General features: G+C 34.6%; 1 protein-coding gene across 2 annotated transcripts in view; it reads left to right on the top strand.

Annotated features, from left to right (window-relative positions):
- The window catches only part of ARHGAP15 (Rho GTPase activating protein 15), a 597,249-nt gene that overhangs the window by 210,494 nt on the left and 369,366 nt on the right, over positions 1-17,389 (top strand). The gene's annotated exons all lie outside the window — the stretch shown is intronic.

Here is a 17,389-nt window from a genome sequence, read left to right as displayed (position 1 = left end):
TCTGACCCTAATTCTTTAGAATGGCTATGGCGGACACCAAATTGACAAGTATCTGTTTCAATGAGAAAGACCTAAGCAAACTGTTGGATATGGACCCATTTTGTTTCAGCTCTTTCTCCTGACACAACCCCTTTTCTTTCCCATACAACAGGTTGGGACACTAAAGTCATATGCCATAGCCATTTTGTTCCTATCTGTGCTGATGATTTAGGCATTACCTGGATGTTATCTTCACAGTGCCTAAAAATGTCACAATTGCCGTCTGTGTGTGTGTGTGTTTAAGCCACAGTTGAATTTTATATCTCATAGTTAATTCATGCAGAGTAACTTATGTAAATTCTGACAGTCATCAAATGTGCACTAGTTCTACGAAATGCTGTTCTACTGTGATAGCCACATTAGTTTTTGAAAATGTCTTTGTCATTTTTTATGACATTTTAACTCTTTCAAGAATTTTCAATACTGAAAAATTGCACTCATCTATTTTCAAGATCAGAAAAATTGCTATTTCAAATTTTTAATGAAGAAAAGAATAGTGTTAAACTGGTGCTTCATTCTAACCATAATTAGAGGTTAGAATGATTTTTCAAGTGTCATTCTCATCTCAATTAATGCTTATGAAATCATTCATATTGCTAGACTGACAAGGATGTCCATGTGTGTTTGTTTCGGTCCAGAGGTGTGAACAATGTACTTTAGGTACGTGTTTACATATGTAACTTTCTCCTTTTCATCTTATACTTGAGGATAGCCTGAGTTACTTGCGATTTTAAATAATCGTAGTGCAATCTGAGAGAAGGTAGCTTTTCTTATGCCTTCTACTACCTGTCATTTCAGTTGTGATCTTCCAGAAAATTCTAGAAATTCCAGATTCTTTTTGTATGGAGATTCACTACCGTCTTCCAAATAAGGAAATGGGAAAAGTAAATTAAATCAGAGAATATTCAGTTCCATATAAAGTGCTTCTTAACTATGATGTTTACATGGATATTTTTAAAAAATCTCTAACTTCTTAAATTGGAACACTTAGAAGATAACTTTTCTTAAATCGTGGCTCCAGGTAGTAAAATTATAAAGAACTTTGCCTGTAAGAGAAATCTGGGTGCTGGAAGGAATGAAATAACTCTGAACATATTCTGAACAACACGTGTGAATTATCTTTTATAGGGAGAAATCTCTATAAAAGCAGTGAGTAGGGTGCTCCCACTGTTACGGCATTGTATTTTGATTTGCTTGACACTGCTAGAAGTTGTTCAGAAGAAACTTGAGGATTGCCTTTTTATTTGTTCATCCAGTCAACATTTAGGAAAGCTAGCCAATAAAAGTGTTCATTCTGAACTCCTCAGAAATTTAGATCAATCTCAGTGAGAGGATAAAAGGAACTGCTGAAAGCATCAACTATTGTTGAAACAAGATCAATTCATCAAAGTCTATTTAAGAGGCGTGGAAGTCTACCACTCTCTCCAAGAAGTCTTCATTTCCTGTCTTCTCTTCAATAGCAGTAATTCTGACCAGTTCCTTAGGATGAATGTGTGTCCCTTAATGGTATATATTAATAGTATGCATTAATTTCTCTTTATTCTTAGAGATGGTAAATGATGTAGTCATCCAGCTTGTAATTTTCCAAAATGTTTCTTGTGTTGAAATTGGGTGACGGCCACTTTGTAAAAATATCTCTTCTGCAGCCAATTGGTGCATCCTACTCCCCTTTTTTCTGAAGTGTTTTTATTTATCTAAAGAACTAGACTTCTATGGAAATCTTTTGATGCATAATAAACACCATGTGTACTGGTTTGATGACATGATTTCCCTATGTGGAGGGATTGTTGTTTTTCCTTGTCTCACAGTAAATTCCAGAGTTCAAGTGGAAGGCAGTGAATGAATCTGGAATCAAGTGATGTGAAGTCTAGCCTTGGCTTAGCAAATCACCCTGTATGTTTGAGCAAATCCATTACCCTTCTGGGCCTCAGTTTTTTTGTTGTAATATATTTATGCCATCTTATTCTCTTGCTTCTTGGAAGGATATCTCCACAGATTAATAAAATATTAAGATCTATAGAAGAATAGTATGAGTCCAATTTCAGTTGAAACTTTAGTGGTAGTTAATATTGTTAGACTAAGATATATTAAGCCATTTTGAAAAAAAAACACATTAAAATAAACACATTACAGAATACCTCTTTGTGATGATAGCAATAATAATTTTGTCATTAGTTAGGTTAGTTTTTTTTTTTTTTTATTATCTTCTTAATTTTTTGTTTATGCCCCTGCAAGGGGGGGATGTACACAAAAGGAGACATACAAAAATATACTTTGCCAACACAAACAATACAGATTCATTTATTGTCAGAATATTTACCTCCTCCCTCAAAAGGTGAAAACCACTTAAAAGAAATCTGCTTTTTTGTGGTTATAATTAGCTTAATTTTTAGCATGTTTCTATACAACAGATCTTTGATTCACTGATATGGCAGCCTGTGTCTCCTAATGTGTATTCTCAGCTGAAACACCAGGGACTTGTAGCACTTGTCTGAGTTTCAAAGTCTGTGATAGTTAGGATGTTTCATGTAGAACTTTACACTCTAACGAACATAAAAAAAAAAAAATGTTTGCCTTTTATAAGTAAGGCTGGGGCGCCTGGGTGGCTCAGTGGGTTAAGCTTCTGCCTTCAGCTCAGGTCAGGATCTCAGAGTGCTGGGATCAAGCCCTGCATCGGGCTCTCTGCTCAGCAGTGAGCTTCTTCTCTGCTTCTCCCTCTCTCTCTGCCTGCCTCTCTGCCTACTTGTGATCTCTGTCAAATAAATAACTAAAATCTAAAAAAATGAAAAATAAATAAAAGTAAGGCTAGTATCTTCAAAAATGGGTCATAACTGGTTTTATATTAAAGACAAGTTAAAATCACTTAGGAGATGCTAATTCATTCAATATTTTATTTTACTACTTATTTTTCTAATTTATGAAATTACTTGTTTTGTGATGGGCCTCAAGGAGCAAATAGAAAATTTAAAACATTTAGTCAAATGTCACTGCTCTCCTTGTGTATTTTCCTGAGTTTTATTAATATATCCATTATGTGATAATATGTATTTGAAGCCTATGTGAAAGTATGTGGTTTATGTTGTGCCCACAATGTCATCAGGGGCTCTGCGAGAGGAAATTTGTAGACATCCAGGTCAGTAGACATGCCATAGCCATTAAAGTTAACTGTTTAAGAATGGATAAAGTATGCAGAGGTTGCTTTTGCCAATAAAAAAAGCAAAAAGTACGTGCATTAATAGGAATTTCTACTTATTATTTAGCATATGAGAGGGCTATTGTTCGGTTTCCCACAGTTTTGCCTTGGTGCCTTAGTCTAAAATGGCCATGAGTAATCATTGAGTAAGAAAACTACTTTGAAGGAACATTGTCATACAGGTTTCTGCTAGGGCATATCCTTTTATTGGGTGCTTTAATATCGTCAGGGAATTGTCCAGCAAATAACCACTACCTCAGAGCTGATTTTCACCTAGAAGGAGGGAGAGTGAAGAGGAGGAAGAGGAGAGAAGTAGAAAGCAAGACTACTGAATTTCTAGATAGAGCACTAAGTAAATCCTGCCTTCATTAAGCAAAAGTCTTAACTAGACAAAGTACGTTTGCTATGATGAGCAGAACTGGCCCCAGGTGGTCAGAAGCACCAGTTACTAAGGTCCATTTCTTCTATAGGAAAGGGCTTTTTAACTTGGGGGGAGGAGGTCCATGCTGACTGTGATGGTGGCCCGAATTTGGGCCCTCGTAATTACTTCAGCTTGCAATTAAGCAGCAGACTTGTGGTGGGAGGATTAACGTCAGAAGATTCTCCATTTTTCAATCTTGTGTCTACATCAATAAGATTGAACTAATTACTAATTGGCATTTAGAAAATGAACTACTTTGGTGCCCTGGGACTTTGCTGTAATGTGGCATGGAATTAGGAATATGATATTTCTATCATAGGTAAATAAGAATGGTATTTATTCCTGGAGGTATAGGATCTCATGATGACATTTTTACCTATAAAATAACCAAATATATGAACCATCAGAGAAGTGTTTATAGGACCAGGTCATTAGTTATAACATGGATTTATTCACAAATTATGGATCTCTTAGAATGTATTACCTTGGACAACATTGTTAGAAACTGACTTCATTCATCAAGAATTAAGACAAAGCTTCACGTGGAATGTCCCTACCTTCCAACCATCATCATAACAATACTTTGTGGTTTTGATTCATATTGTATTGTAGGATTTTAAAGGTTTGTTTTCCCCATTGCCCAGAATATCTTAACATATTTAATGATTTTCAGGCTTTTATGGTATATTTTCCAAAGAAGTTTATGGTTTGGGAAACATCTATTCAAGAAGCTTTCTTTACACACTATCACCATCTAAATAAATGAATAAACATCGTCAAGAAGTTACTACTAGAAAATTATATTTTTAGGGTTTAGTAGACCTTTAGTAGATTTGCCTTTTCCTACCTTCTAGAGTCATTGAATTACAATAATAATCTTCAAAAAGTGGTTCTCTTCAAAACACCTAAATATTTGGGGTTTAATTTCGTTCATGATTAGCATTAGTTTTTAGAGTAGTATTTCCTAAAACATGTCTCATTGTCTCCATGATGCTTTATGGAAGCATTATCCATGGCCAAATAAATTTTGAGAAAGTTTGGGTGCATTATTACCCTCATAGAGAGTCACAGTACAAATTAACATTGAAAAAGAATGTAAAAAGTTCTGCATAAAAACATTTTCTTGCCTAATTCCATTTTTAAAAATTTATATAATTATGGAATCCTTTTCTCCTTTAGATTATATGCTACAGAACCCAATTCACTCAAAACACTTTTTTTTCCTATTTTTTGTTTTTTTGTTTCATGAACGGGATCAGCAGATTACTTACACTTAAGTAATCTGAGTCATCTTAAAATTTCCAATTTCTTCCACATTCTCTGAATCTGCCAATTGAATATCTAAAATATGTTACCCAGTTGAATATAAATCCTTCTGAAGGAGTGGACAAAAAATCTTTGAAATTTCCACAACATCGTTATTAACATCAGGACCATTTTGTTCAAATTTTACTTTAATAAATACTCTAAATTTTCAAGTTTATGATTTTTCATACTTGAACTGACACAAAACATTGAAACAGAACAGAACTCTATAAAATAATTTAAGGAAACATTCTTTTCAGAAAAGGAAGAGCTATGCCAATGCCTTTTAGGAAATTAGCAGGTGCCTGAGCAAGAAATGACTGGCATTAAGGTAAGGGCAAGATGAGGCCAGGCCTTCAAGAGAAACTGGTTGAGATACAGTTTCACTGCTTTTTCAGCAAACTAGGAAAGTACACCAGTGTATTAATCAACCCTGTTGATTAATAGTTTAGCATCATACTCGTTTCTGCATCTATATTTAGGCTGCGCAGTATTTGGTATGAAGGTAGTTTTGCATTCCTACAGACTTTTCTATTTTTTGAGAATCTCAAATCCAGTTATATAAATGAAGAACCTGAGTAGGAATCATGACGTGGCAGAGAAATCTAGAAATACTGCCTATGAGTCTTCAACTTGAAACCAATGATGATAAGCTTCTTTCCATTCCAGGGATTTAAAATTATGAAATGGGTACAGCCTGGTTTCATTATATGTGTTGATAGATTGAAAAACTTAGGACATGTAACTCAGAAACTGTTTTAGATACACTGAACTTATTCTGAGGTGTCTTAGTAATTGGTTCTTATTGCAAAATATTTTCTTAGAATGTCAGTAGTTGTTTTTCAGTTCAAGAATGACAATAACCAACTCGCTAGAAGTCTGGTGCCCCACAGTTGTAATGACGGAGGAGGCACTTAAGGCCCTAGAATGATGCTTTCCACATAGAATATGATTCTATGTGCTTTAGGATGATTTTTCTTAAAATAAGAACCCTTTGTTTGCATCGTCTTCAGTAAAACCTAAATGGCCCTCTGAAGTACTTCCCGATAAATGAATTCCTAAAGGGAATGACAATTACTCTCCATTCATAGATTAAAACAAGAAATTCCTATCATCTCCAGGCGTCTTCACACTTTCACTGGAAACTGGTGAGCTCTGAGGTTCAGCATAGGAGGCAGAGTTTGAAACTGCAGCTCCTCCTCCCAAAGAGCTCTGCTTACCTCAGTCGGAGTGAAAACGTAGAAATCTGTGACACAATGATAGTGGCGCTATTTGTGCAAACAAGTGTCTCGTTGAAAGCAAAGAAGCACATTGCTCAAAAGGATCCCTTAGAACCTTGAAAGAAAAGTATGGCTCCCTAAGAACACACTCGTACACACAGTAGTATTTCAGCACTGCTGGCTTAGCTAACAAACAAAATATGGTTCAAATGGCTTAACAATCCTAGAAACGGAAGGCATCCGTTTAATGAGGTCTCCTCTGCTTGAAATTAAAGTAGAAGGAGTTTTACGGAGAACAGTATTCAATAACAAAATATTAAATGATAAACACAGATTGCTTAAAATCAGACGGGCCATTTTAAGAAAAGCATTTTAGCTCATCATGATATGTAGCACCTTATTTAAATTAGGAGGTGTTAATTCGTAGCTTGAATAATATATTAATATAATATGTAAAGTGAATGGCATTGTTAATCACAGTCGCGCCTGGAACGACTTTGCTTCTGTGCACTGAATGTTAATTTTGCAAAACATTAATTTCAAAGATTTTGCAGCAGTGCTTTTGTAATTAAATATTAATGTCACATGTTATTGCAGTAGCATGTTTATGAAAGCCGGCAACACTTCAAGTCAACTCATTTGTTTTTATATTTATTCTTGTACATCTGCAATCCCTTCCATTTCACAATTTCAAAGTGAAGGCCATTTTGAATAGTCAATATGTGAACATTTTTCATTGTAAGCGTTTTTTAACATCCAACAGGGTAAATATTTAATGTTGTGTTTTTAGCTGGTATAATTTTTCAGAAAATTGGCTATAACTTTTAACAACTCAAAGGTACCTAAACTGTCTCCAGTTTTGGCTTAAGTGATCTGAAAATAAAGTAGCAATAAATGTGATGAAGCTGTGTAAAAATATTTAAGAATTAGAAGGCTTTATATGAACGTTTGAAGTTAGAACTGTAATTTTGTGCACAGGATATCCCAGCGGTTACTTATTTTCATTATGGCACGTATTATCTCAAGAAAATTTAAAAGATAGGATTGACTTTTGGTTAACTTTGTTCAAGTTCCATAGCTAGTTATAGAAGAGAAAAAGCTCACTCTGCAAGGATGTACTCCATCCTCTTTACATGTTTTGAAGTGATCTATCTGCTTTAAAAGACAATCCATTTTATACTCCAGCTTACCCCAAGAATACGTAATATAAGTGTCATTATATTGGTTTGCCCATGACTATTTTGACCAAATTGCTGCATCTGGTGATCTTGCTCATGATACTCTCCCAATCTGCTAATTGCATTAAACCTAAAATCATTTCCATTTTCGAAGCTTGACAATAAGAAGTAACATTGAAGGAATTATATTTTAAAGCTATGATTTTCACCTGTCTAGTAAAGTCATCTTTAAAAAAATCAAATCCCTTAGATACATTTTTTTGAATTATGGAGTGAGTTACCCAACTACAGAAAAAAAAAAAAAAAAAGGAAAAATCAAGATACGTAATGTTTGGTTATGGGCACATTTAACAGTTAAAAATTATATCTGCACCTGATGTTGGATGTTAACAGCTAATGCCATTTGACAGTGATGAAATTAAAGGATGAAGAAGAGATACAAACTACATTTTACAAGCATGATGGGTCTCCAACAATGCCATTTAAATATTATTTGTCACTATTTAAAATGAACCTTTCCCCTTTAAGCTATGCCATTACGCTCATTTGTCCTGTCACCGCTGACAGGCTATATGAGTCACACACAAAAATGGTCATTAGGTACTGCATCTTCATCTTATTTAAAAAAAAAAAAAAGAAAGAAAGAAAGAAAGAAAGCATTCTGATGCCTCTAAAAGCCTGTAATTATTTTCATCCGAAGAGATAGTGTTGCTTGGAAGGTAATTTAATAACCTTTTGCATGTACCTGGGGAATGCCTCTCTAGGGGACCAAGGTGCCGACATGCCATTCAGTCGTCAAAACATGACCTTTAATGGTTGCTTGGAGAGAAGTTAGCATGGAATGTTGTACACAGTGCAATGCTAATTCTGCTTTCTAATATATGCAAAATTTAGTTCTTGAGCAATGATCTTTGTAAGATGAATTAATATAGGTACTGCTCCAGGAAACAAAAGAAATGGCACTATGAAAGGCTCCCTCAGCCCATGATCTTTTGTACTTCAGTCTGAAGTAGCTAACAACTTGCACAATTTGTATAAAAAATGGTTCGAAACACTCCAGAAGTTGTTTGCTTCTTTTCCCCCTTTAAGTTGGTTGATGAATTCCATTCTATATACTATGGAAATGTAAAATAGGATTAAAGGGATTTCTTTGTTAAGTTTATTCCCCAAAATAAGGCATTGGCCCCAACTCCATGAAAAAGAAAATGAAAAGCTTACCTTTAATATACCCTCCCTGTTTTACAACACAGTCTATGTGGCTTGCTGAAATTACTAATGCAGTTACTGAGTTAATTAAAAAAAGAAATCCTTCATGGATTTTCCCGTTAAAATATGATATTTTGAACACTTGCATACACAAAAAGATGCACAGGCTGTTTCCTGTGACAACCAGGTTCAGAAACTCCTTATTTTGGTAGTCTGATATTAGATCCCGCCTTAGTTAGAAATGCTGGGATTTCAACTCCTACCCCTGACATGTCATCCGTCAATTTATTAGCACGCTGGTGCAGTAAGCCACTGAACAGGCTATATCAATTCGTTTAGTTTTTTTCTTTAAAATGTCTGTAATCCTCAGCTCTGCTCTCTCAACCGGTCAGCATTAAAGATTTATGTTGCACTTTTTTTCATTGCCACACCTGAATATGGATTACTTAAATGGGCTGTAAATAATTCATATCTGGGAATAAGTTTCCATTACTGACCAATGTTGTAATTTAATATACTGTATTATGGGTTATACAATTTTAGATTGTTTTCTGTGTGTGCATTCAGCAGTCAGGCAGACAACAGTTTAAGTAAAAAGGGTGAGATGTTTGTTCAGCTTATTTTCATGTTCACTGTGTGTGCTCAAATCAGCAACAGGGCTAAAGGAAGCAGAAAGCTACTTTCTAATTGCGTGTTTTTCTGCTATTTATGGAAATCCTTTTTTTTTTTAAAGCACTTGACCTGAAACAAATACAAAAATGTGTAATAGCATATCATTGATAAATTCAAGAAAGAAAGAAAATGTGTTAATGTAGGTGCCTAGAAATCTCTCAGTTCTTAAGAACTGAAAAAATAATCTTGATTCTTGAACCCAAAGGTTAACTTTCCTGTTCAATGCTTGCTTATTCTATGCCTAAAATGCCCATAATAAAATTATAATTTATTTGACACTTAAGTTTGAGTGAGGCAACTGGATCAAATGTGCAAAATGTTAAAGTACAAGCTCTCTTTAAAACATAGGCGAGTGTTTACTCTTAAAAGAGCTTTAAACAATTTAAGATTAAGTTGAGTATAGTAAAAATTAATAATAGATTAATACATGAAAATCTATGAAGACACATAAGATAATGATTTAAAAAGGAATAATTTAAAAAGATGAATTAAAAAGTCGAATCAGAAAAGAAGGCCAGCATAAACTAGGGAAAAACATGCTGTGAATAAAGTCTGTTAGATCTTGAAATAGGAGAACTGCTAAATAATGCATAGTTTTATTTTTCTAGAATTTGCATAAACCTTAAGAGAGTATTTATTTGTGTAAAACTTGATGTATCGAGTAAGGAGAATGAAAAAATGGCATTCATTTTGTTTTCATTTTGGTATTTAGGAAAAATATTCTGTTACATATGGACTACTTAGACCTAATCATCTGACTGAATGTGATGTGTGTCTTGAGCCAGGTTGGAAAGGGGCTGGCTGGAGAACAGTGCCCTGGTCTTGCCGCAGGCGATGCAGGTTGGCCCATGCTCTGCTGGGGAGCAGATGGTGAGCCAATGCTTGTAGTCACACTTACCTTCCTTGCTAAATCCATAATCCCTCACTGGACACGGAGCCAAGGCAGGCTTTGGAGGCAGAAAGGAGGTTACAATCTGGACTTGGGTAGTGACTGCCAGAACTGAGAAAACAGCTCAGAAATTTCAAATGCTTAACAAGTTATCTGTCTTGTCCCTAAGCCAGTGCAGCATTTTTAAAAGTAATTAAGACATGATTGAAAATGTGTATGCCATCTAAATACAAAAATCTTCAAAAATCATCAAAACCAATAATGAAAAGCCACATTTAATATGACATTATGCAAAAATACATTTAAAATGAATTATATTTTTGTGATTGAAAGGGACTATATAAAGTAAAAAACAGGAAAGAGGAAGCATTTGTTTTATAGGAAAAGGCTTTTTTACCCCCCCTTACAGACCTGGACCTTATAGAAGGAAAATATTTCATACGTGCAGCGTATTTATAGGATGCATGAAATATTTTCCCTCTATAAGGAAATACATAGCTCTGCAACGTCTTATTAAGCATATTAACATATGCTCCTCTATAAGTTATTCTTGCAGAATATTAAATGATTAGAGTTAATTTTCTCCATATATAATACTTATGCATGTATATGTATGTTTTTATATGTGTGAGTGGGGTTCATCATCAACACAGACATTATGACTCAGAAAGACAAAATAAAAATATTGAGTGGGTAGCCAAATTCTAATCATTTATAATAAAAGGGATAGTAACTGCCATCTGTTTAATGTAAAAAAAAAACTGATAAAATGCATACATATCTAGTAAATTGAAATCATGGAGCAATACATGTAAAACAAAACATATATAAGATATCAACGTACTCCACCCGGGTGAGATTGACTTAAATATGTACTATCTACATCATAATCTGATATAAGAATGAGCAAAATCTTTTGATTGTGGCTTGTGCTGTATCACAAATATTTTTTAAAAACATGTTTCAGTCTACTTAGTGGGCGTAGCGGAATTCCTTAGTTATCTCCACTGAATTTTCATGGTCTTCATTCTCTTGGGCAGCACCCTTTCCTTGCAAATCATCCTTAGGTGTACTTACATTGAAGTTCATTAGCAAGAACGAATGTCATAGAGCCCGTCATTAGCCCATTGTACCACCTACGTTCCCCAATTTGGTAGAGGGTCACCAATACTGTGCATGTGTAGGAATAACTAGAACACTCACTCCGCTTTGGAATGAATCTTTTCATTTGTCTCTTTTGCTCCCCCTTTTTTGAAAAGTATTAATATCTTTCTTTATACCTAGGAAACATCTTAATTTCTTCCCTTCATGAATCTCTTTGGAATTCATTTCTGGCCAGTGCCCACTGTCACTCAATATGTCCTTTCCTGGTAATACTATGTTCTTCAAAAATTGATATGAAGGGATACACTTTAAAAAATATATAAACATCTTTTTTCACCTCACCTTAGATTTTAAGAAATGTGTCTTGATATACAATATGTTTAGGCCAGTATTTACAAAAGGATATGTAAGAGCAAAAACCTTCACTATTAATATATTTTATAAATATTATATATAGTTGCTATCATATAATAATTGACTTTTTAAACTTTTATTTTATTTTAGTCTATGTTGAAAAAATAAACTCTTAAGTATATAATGATATTCACAGCAAACAAATATTTCATGATTTTAATAGGAAAATTTTCCTGTAAAATGGCATCATAAAGTAGTTCACCCCCAAACCTAAGATAAAGACAGGTCTTGTGATATTTACATCTATTTATATTTTTCTTTTTTGAGGGAGGGATAATTTCATAGGCTTTTAAACAGACCAGAAGGTGACTGAGTCAATGTGATTTCTGTTTTCAGATATGAACAGAAAGTAACCAAACTTTAAAATTTGCTTTTAACGATGTAAATTTCACATTTCTCTTAATATCAAAACATTAATCTAGACCATTGTGGGCACCAACAATTTAAAAATCAACAAAAGAAGAAGAGATGGAAGATGTTTTACTAAGAGCTGAAGACAACACAAAGAAGTATGAAACATGGTTTTTCCCTTCAAGAGTTTCCAACAGAGGTGCCTGGGTGGCTCAGTCGGTTAAGCATCAGCCTTCGGCTCAGTTCATGATCCCAGTGCCCTGGAATTGAGGCCCCGCCTGCTTCTCCCTTTCCTCCTGGGTTGTGCTCACTATCTCTGTCTGTCTCTCTCTCTCAAACAAATAAATAAAATCATTTTTTTTTTTTTAATTTTAAACAAAGAAATTGGACTTGGTAACAGGAGACCTAGGTTTATATTCCTTCTCTGCCATTTGCTGACTATTTGCAGCTCTGGACCTCAATTTCTTCGTCCATATAATTAGAGTATTTTCCTAATGATAACTAGTATATGATCATCTACAAAACATTCTGTGACTATGTGAAGCTGGAGAGACAATCTGAGGGGTAAATAACAGAGTGGAGCGCCAATGAGTAGCGCAATGCAGGTGATGTCTCCGGGCTATACATAATTAATTATCAAGTAAATAGTTCAGGCAATATTTGACACTAGTTAACAGGATGAACATTTATATGGGTTCCTAATGTTTTATGTTTTAACTCTTCTATTGCATAATTTTTTATATGCAATTTGAAGCATATTTTGGCCAAATTAAACTGAGACATTAACAATGGGAAATGTTTCAAATATAAGCCTCCAAGCAAAATTTTGTGTTGTTCTATACCATGTATGAGTTCCACGCCAGGGAGTGGGGGGAATCTAAGGTCTTGGAATTGAGCAAAGAGAAGAGTTATATCTATAGACACTAGGGAGAAAGTGAGAAGCAGAAGTGAGCACAAGCAAAAAATGTACCGCAGATTGAATTAAAAAGCCAATTTATTAACATCCTTTGAGGTGGCTTCTGATCTTCAGCTAAATCTTTAGCATTTTGATATGTCACCTATTAAGCTGAAAAGAGGCATATGCCAATTCTTACATGGTATATAAGCCTCCAAATAATTATTATATTATCCATCAACATTATCACAAACATTATCAATTAAGAGAAATTTCTTATTTCCTTAAAAGGGAATAGTACTTTTATGGCAAATGACCTATTATAGAATTATAATGACTACGTTGTCAGAAGTTGTGTCTCTTGGATAAAGCATAAAGCAGAGATCTTGATGTTAATGGTCATGGAAGATTCTGTGTTACCATCTGTCAGGAATTATTTACCAGTTTTTGCTGACCAAGTTCCAAATTAAGGGGCACCATTTACTGGCTCAAACTTACCCATTATTTTAATTATAAGTAGTGGATATCTTTACTATTTATGATCTGTTACAAAATACATGAACTTAACTATCTAATCCTTTTTCTTAGTTCAGGTTCTTATCATTTCTTGATTGAGTTTCTACACAAGTTCTTAAATAATAATTGTATCAGCCTTCTTGACTCACTTTAAGCCATAGTTTTGGGGCTGGCTGCCTGTCAGATTATCCTAAAATGCAAATTGTGTTCCTCCTTATCTACCTTTCATAAGTTCTCCATGAATCCCCATAGCTTTTAGAAAGATGTTCCAACTCGCCACTGTAACTTTCAAAGCTCTCCATGATTTGGCCCCTCCTTATCTATCCATATCATCTATCTATCTATCTTTTGTCTATCATCTATCTATCTATCTATCTATCATCTATCTCTGTGTCTCTATCTTTATTTGTGTATCCTATGCTGCAGCTAAGTTCTAGCCATCCTAGAAGCATACCTACAGTTACCAAACTTTCTCCTTTCATTGGTTTTTCAAAAACTATTCTGTTTACCAGGAATGTTCTTCTACATAGCCACATCTTCTAATTTTTCTCTCATCAAGCTCTTTCCTATATTCCATTTAGATGATACATTCTGCAAATGGCCATTCCTAATTACTCTCCAAATTCTTGGTGGGCATGTTCTTTTAATATGCTTCCATAATACCTTCAACTGTCACAATTATGCATCAGAACAAAATTGTCTGTTTCTCTTTCTCCCTAACTTAAATACAAACTTTAAGTTCAGGGATTAGGTTACATTCCTCTTTGTACCTCCAAGGCCCAGGCTACTATGTGGCAAAAGGCAAAAGGCACAGTTGACCTCTCCGTTCCTGAAATATCTTCTTCTGTTAGTTTCTTTGGCATCAGGCTCTCAGGGATGTTCCTTCCATCTCTTTGGTTTCTGCCTCTTCCTCTCCACCTCCTACTTGTAAAGTTACCCAGGGCTCGGTCTTCAACCCCTTTATCTCCTGAATGTCTACAATTGCTTAATTGATCTTATTCAGTACTGTGGCTTAAAATTATCTACATGCTGCTTACACTCCAATCTCTACATCTGGTCTTGATCATAGATCTCCAGACCAATATATTAAACTGCCTCTTTGATGTCTCCATTTGGATGGTTTGTACATACCCTAAAGCAACAAGACTAAGTAGGAATACATGTTTTCCTTTCCACTCAAATCTATTTCTCTCTTGGTATTTCCCATCATGATAAACATACCACTCCAACCACTTGGTTGTTCAATGTAAAGTCTAGGATTCATTCTGGACTCCTATAGAAACCCAATCCAATTAAATAACCAGTGTGACCTCTTGGACCTACATCAAAATAGCCTGAATGCATTTACCTTTTTCTATCTCCATTAAAACATTCTGGATCCAAGTTGCCATCATCATCATCTATAATACTGTAACAATCTTCTAGTTGGTCACCATATTTCTGTTCTAATCCTCTTGTCATCCATTCTTCAACAGAAGCCAGAGTGATCTTTTGAATACAGAAATGAAATCATGCTACTTACCTAGTCAAAGCTTTACAATAATTTTCATTGTATCTAGAATAAAACATTAATATCTAATTCCTATTTTAGTACATCCTGCATAATTTAGCTTCTTAGAAATATTATGTCCCATCTCACCCCAATCTCTCTTCTCACTTTGCTCCAGCCACACTGTTCTTTCATTTTCTTGGACATAATAACTCAGTTTTTTTCCTAAGGGTTGTACCCCTACTGTTTCCTCTGAGTAGAACATTCTTGTTCTTGATCTTTGTATAGTTTCCTTCTTTCTGCCATTCAAATTTTATCTCTTTGCCAAGATTTGCTGTTTCTAAAAGTCACCACTTAGTCCTTTGCTATTATATTGCACTATTTTAATAGTCTGAATAATACCTACCATCATATATTTCTATTTGTTTGTTAATCAATATCTTTTGTCTGTCTTCTTCAAATTCACCAAAATGCCAGCTTCATCACAAAATAGGACTTGTCTGTTATTAAAGAAATTTCTTTTTTTTTTTTTCCTTCCTGGAACATTTACTTGGAAATTATTTTGTCTTCTCATAGAAATGGTTTAGAGATCATTTGAAGAGGAAATCCTCTAGCACACCATTTATTTATTCAAGAAATACTATTTTCTGAAAAATTTGAAGTCTAATAAAAGATATAAAACATGAGCATAATGTTTGTAGTATGTCTGTTGCAATTATATGCATATATTATAAGTACCAAATAAATGCTGAAACTTCAGATGAGGAAGAAATTATGATCCAATGAATGCCTAGTAGGGGTCATGAATTACAATATCAAGAAGTATTTGTAGAGACTTAACATGTTCAAACAGTGAAGGAAGAAAGGAAAAGAAGAAGAGGAAAAAGGAGGAGGTAGAAGAGGAGAGGGAGGGAGTAAGAAGGAGAAGAAGAAGGAGAAAGAGGGAGAAGGAGGGAAGACAGGAAGCAAGGAAGGGAGGGAGGAAGGAGGAGAAGAAAGAAAGAAAAAGAAGGAAGGACGGAAGGAGGGAAGGAAGGAAGGAAGGAAGGAAGGAAGGAAGGAAGGAAAAGAAAAAGCATTTCAAGCAGAAAGAAAAATGTAAACAAGGTATGAGTAAGGAGAGCATGAGATATGTGACCCAGTTTAAATAACTAGTTTCTTTTCAGTGAGGCATAGAGGGCAAGAAAGGGAGTTGGGATTAATGGTGGTAGTCTCTGGCCCTTCTATCACAGAGGATGTGGCATGTCAGAATACGGAGAAGAGATGTTCTGAAGTTCTCTATAATATGAAAGACAACTTATCATCTAATTTTCGTTAAAACCCTATGACATCTAACTCTTATATTTTGTCTCATCTTGTGACTGCTTCTGTTTCCACCTTTGGCTTCTGTTCCACCCTATCCCTAAGGGATAGAGTCAGTAAGATGCCAGCCAGAGCACCTATTAGGATAGAGTGAGTGCTCAGCAAATGCTTTCCAAAGGCCCAAGTATTTGTTCCATGGTTCTGTTAGTCTTAGAGAAATTTGACAGATTAAAAGTTTTCAGATTCAAATCTCTAGATTTTTTATTCAGATTTCTTTGTCTTTCTCTTTGGTGGGTAGTTGCTGTGTGGAAAATGCCAATAACCTCATCTGGAGATTGCCACAATTGTGCATTTTTAAGCACGTAGGGATTCTGTGTCATGATCTGCACCCAACCTTCATATTCACCCTGACTCTAATCCTTATCTTTTATGTGTTTGTTAACGAATTCTCCAGGAAGAAATTGATAAAACCTGAATTATAAAGCTAGAATTTCCTCAGATTAAATCTTGGCTCCTCAATTAGGACTTCAAGGATCTCAGGCACTACTTTAAAACATCTCTAACTTTAAATTGCCTTATAAAATAAGAAGAAACCTATATATTTTATATAAAGAACTTACTCTGAAGTCACAATCACAAGTATGTTTTGGCTTTAATGGAGAAATAGTCTAAGGATCAGAGGCGGGAGGTGTATAAAACATCATGACACTCTGTAAACAATAGATGTTAGTTCCCTTATCACCTCCTTGTTTTGACTTCTTGATTTTTCTTCTGGAAAGTTCCTTATTCCTCATTTCCATCTGTCTAACCCATCCTTCAATATACAGACTCACTTTATTCTAAAAAATTTAAAAGACCAGTTGAATGGAAGGTTTATTGTCACAAATCTCTCTGTTGTTCAAATTCCTTTGGCATGTTATCTGAACCTCTTTCATGGTGGTTTTCAGTCTCTATCTTGATTATAGTAGCACAGATAAATGTTTTCTCCCTTATGCGTCAATCCCATTCAAATTTTATATCCTTATAGCATCTAATATGGTATTTTTTTTCAAGCAATAAATCTTGTATATATACATGTTGAATCAGTTTTTTTAATAGTTCTTTTTTATGTAAAACTACTGAAAAATAATTTACATTGTGGAAAATCTATGAAAGTGTGTATAGAACTGCCTAATAAAATAAATACTTTGCAGAC

This window comes from Lontra canadensis, unplaced genomic scaffold, assembly GCF_010015895.1.
Source record: "Lontra canadensis isolate GAN:19392208 unplaced genomic scaffold, GSC_riverotter_1.0 scaffold11, whole genome shotgun sequence".
In the NCBI taxonomy this organism is placed as follows: Eukaryota; Metazoa; Chordata; class Mammalia; order Carnivora; family Mustelidae; genus Lontra; species Lontra canadensis.
Note: the sequence above shows the minus strand (reverse complement) of the source record. Positions and strands in the feature narration are given on the sequence as shown.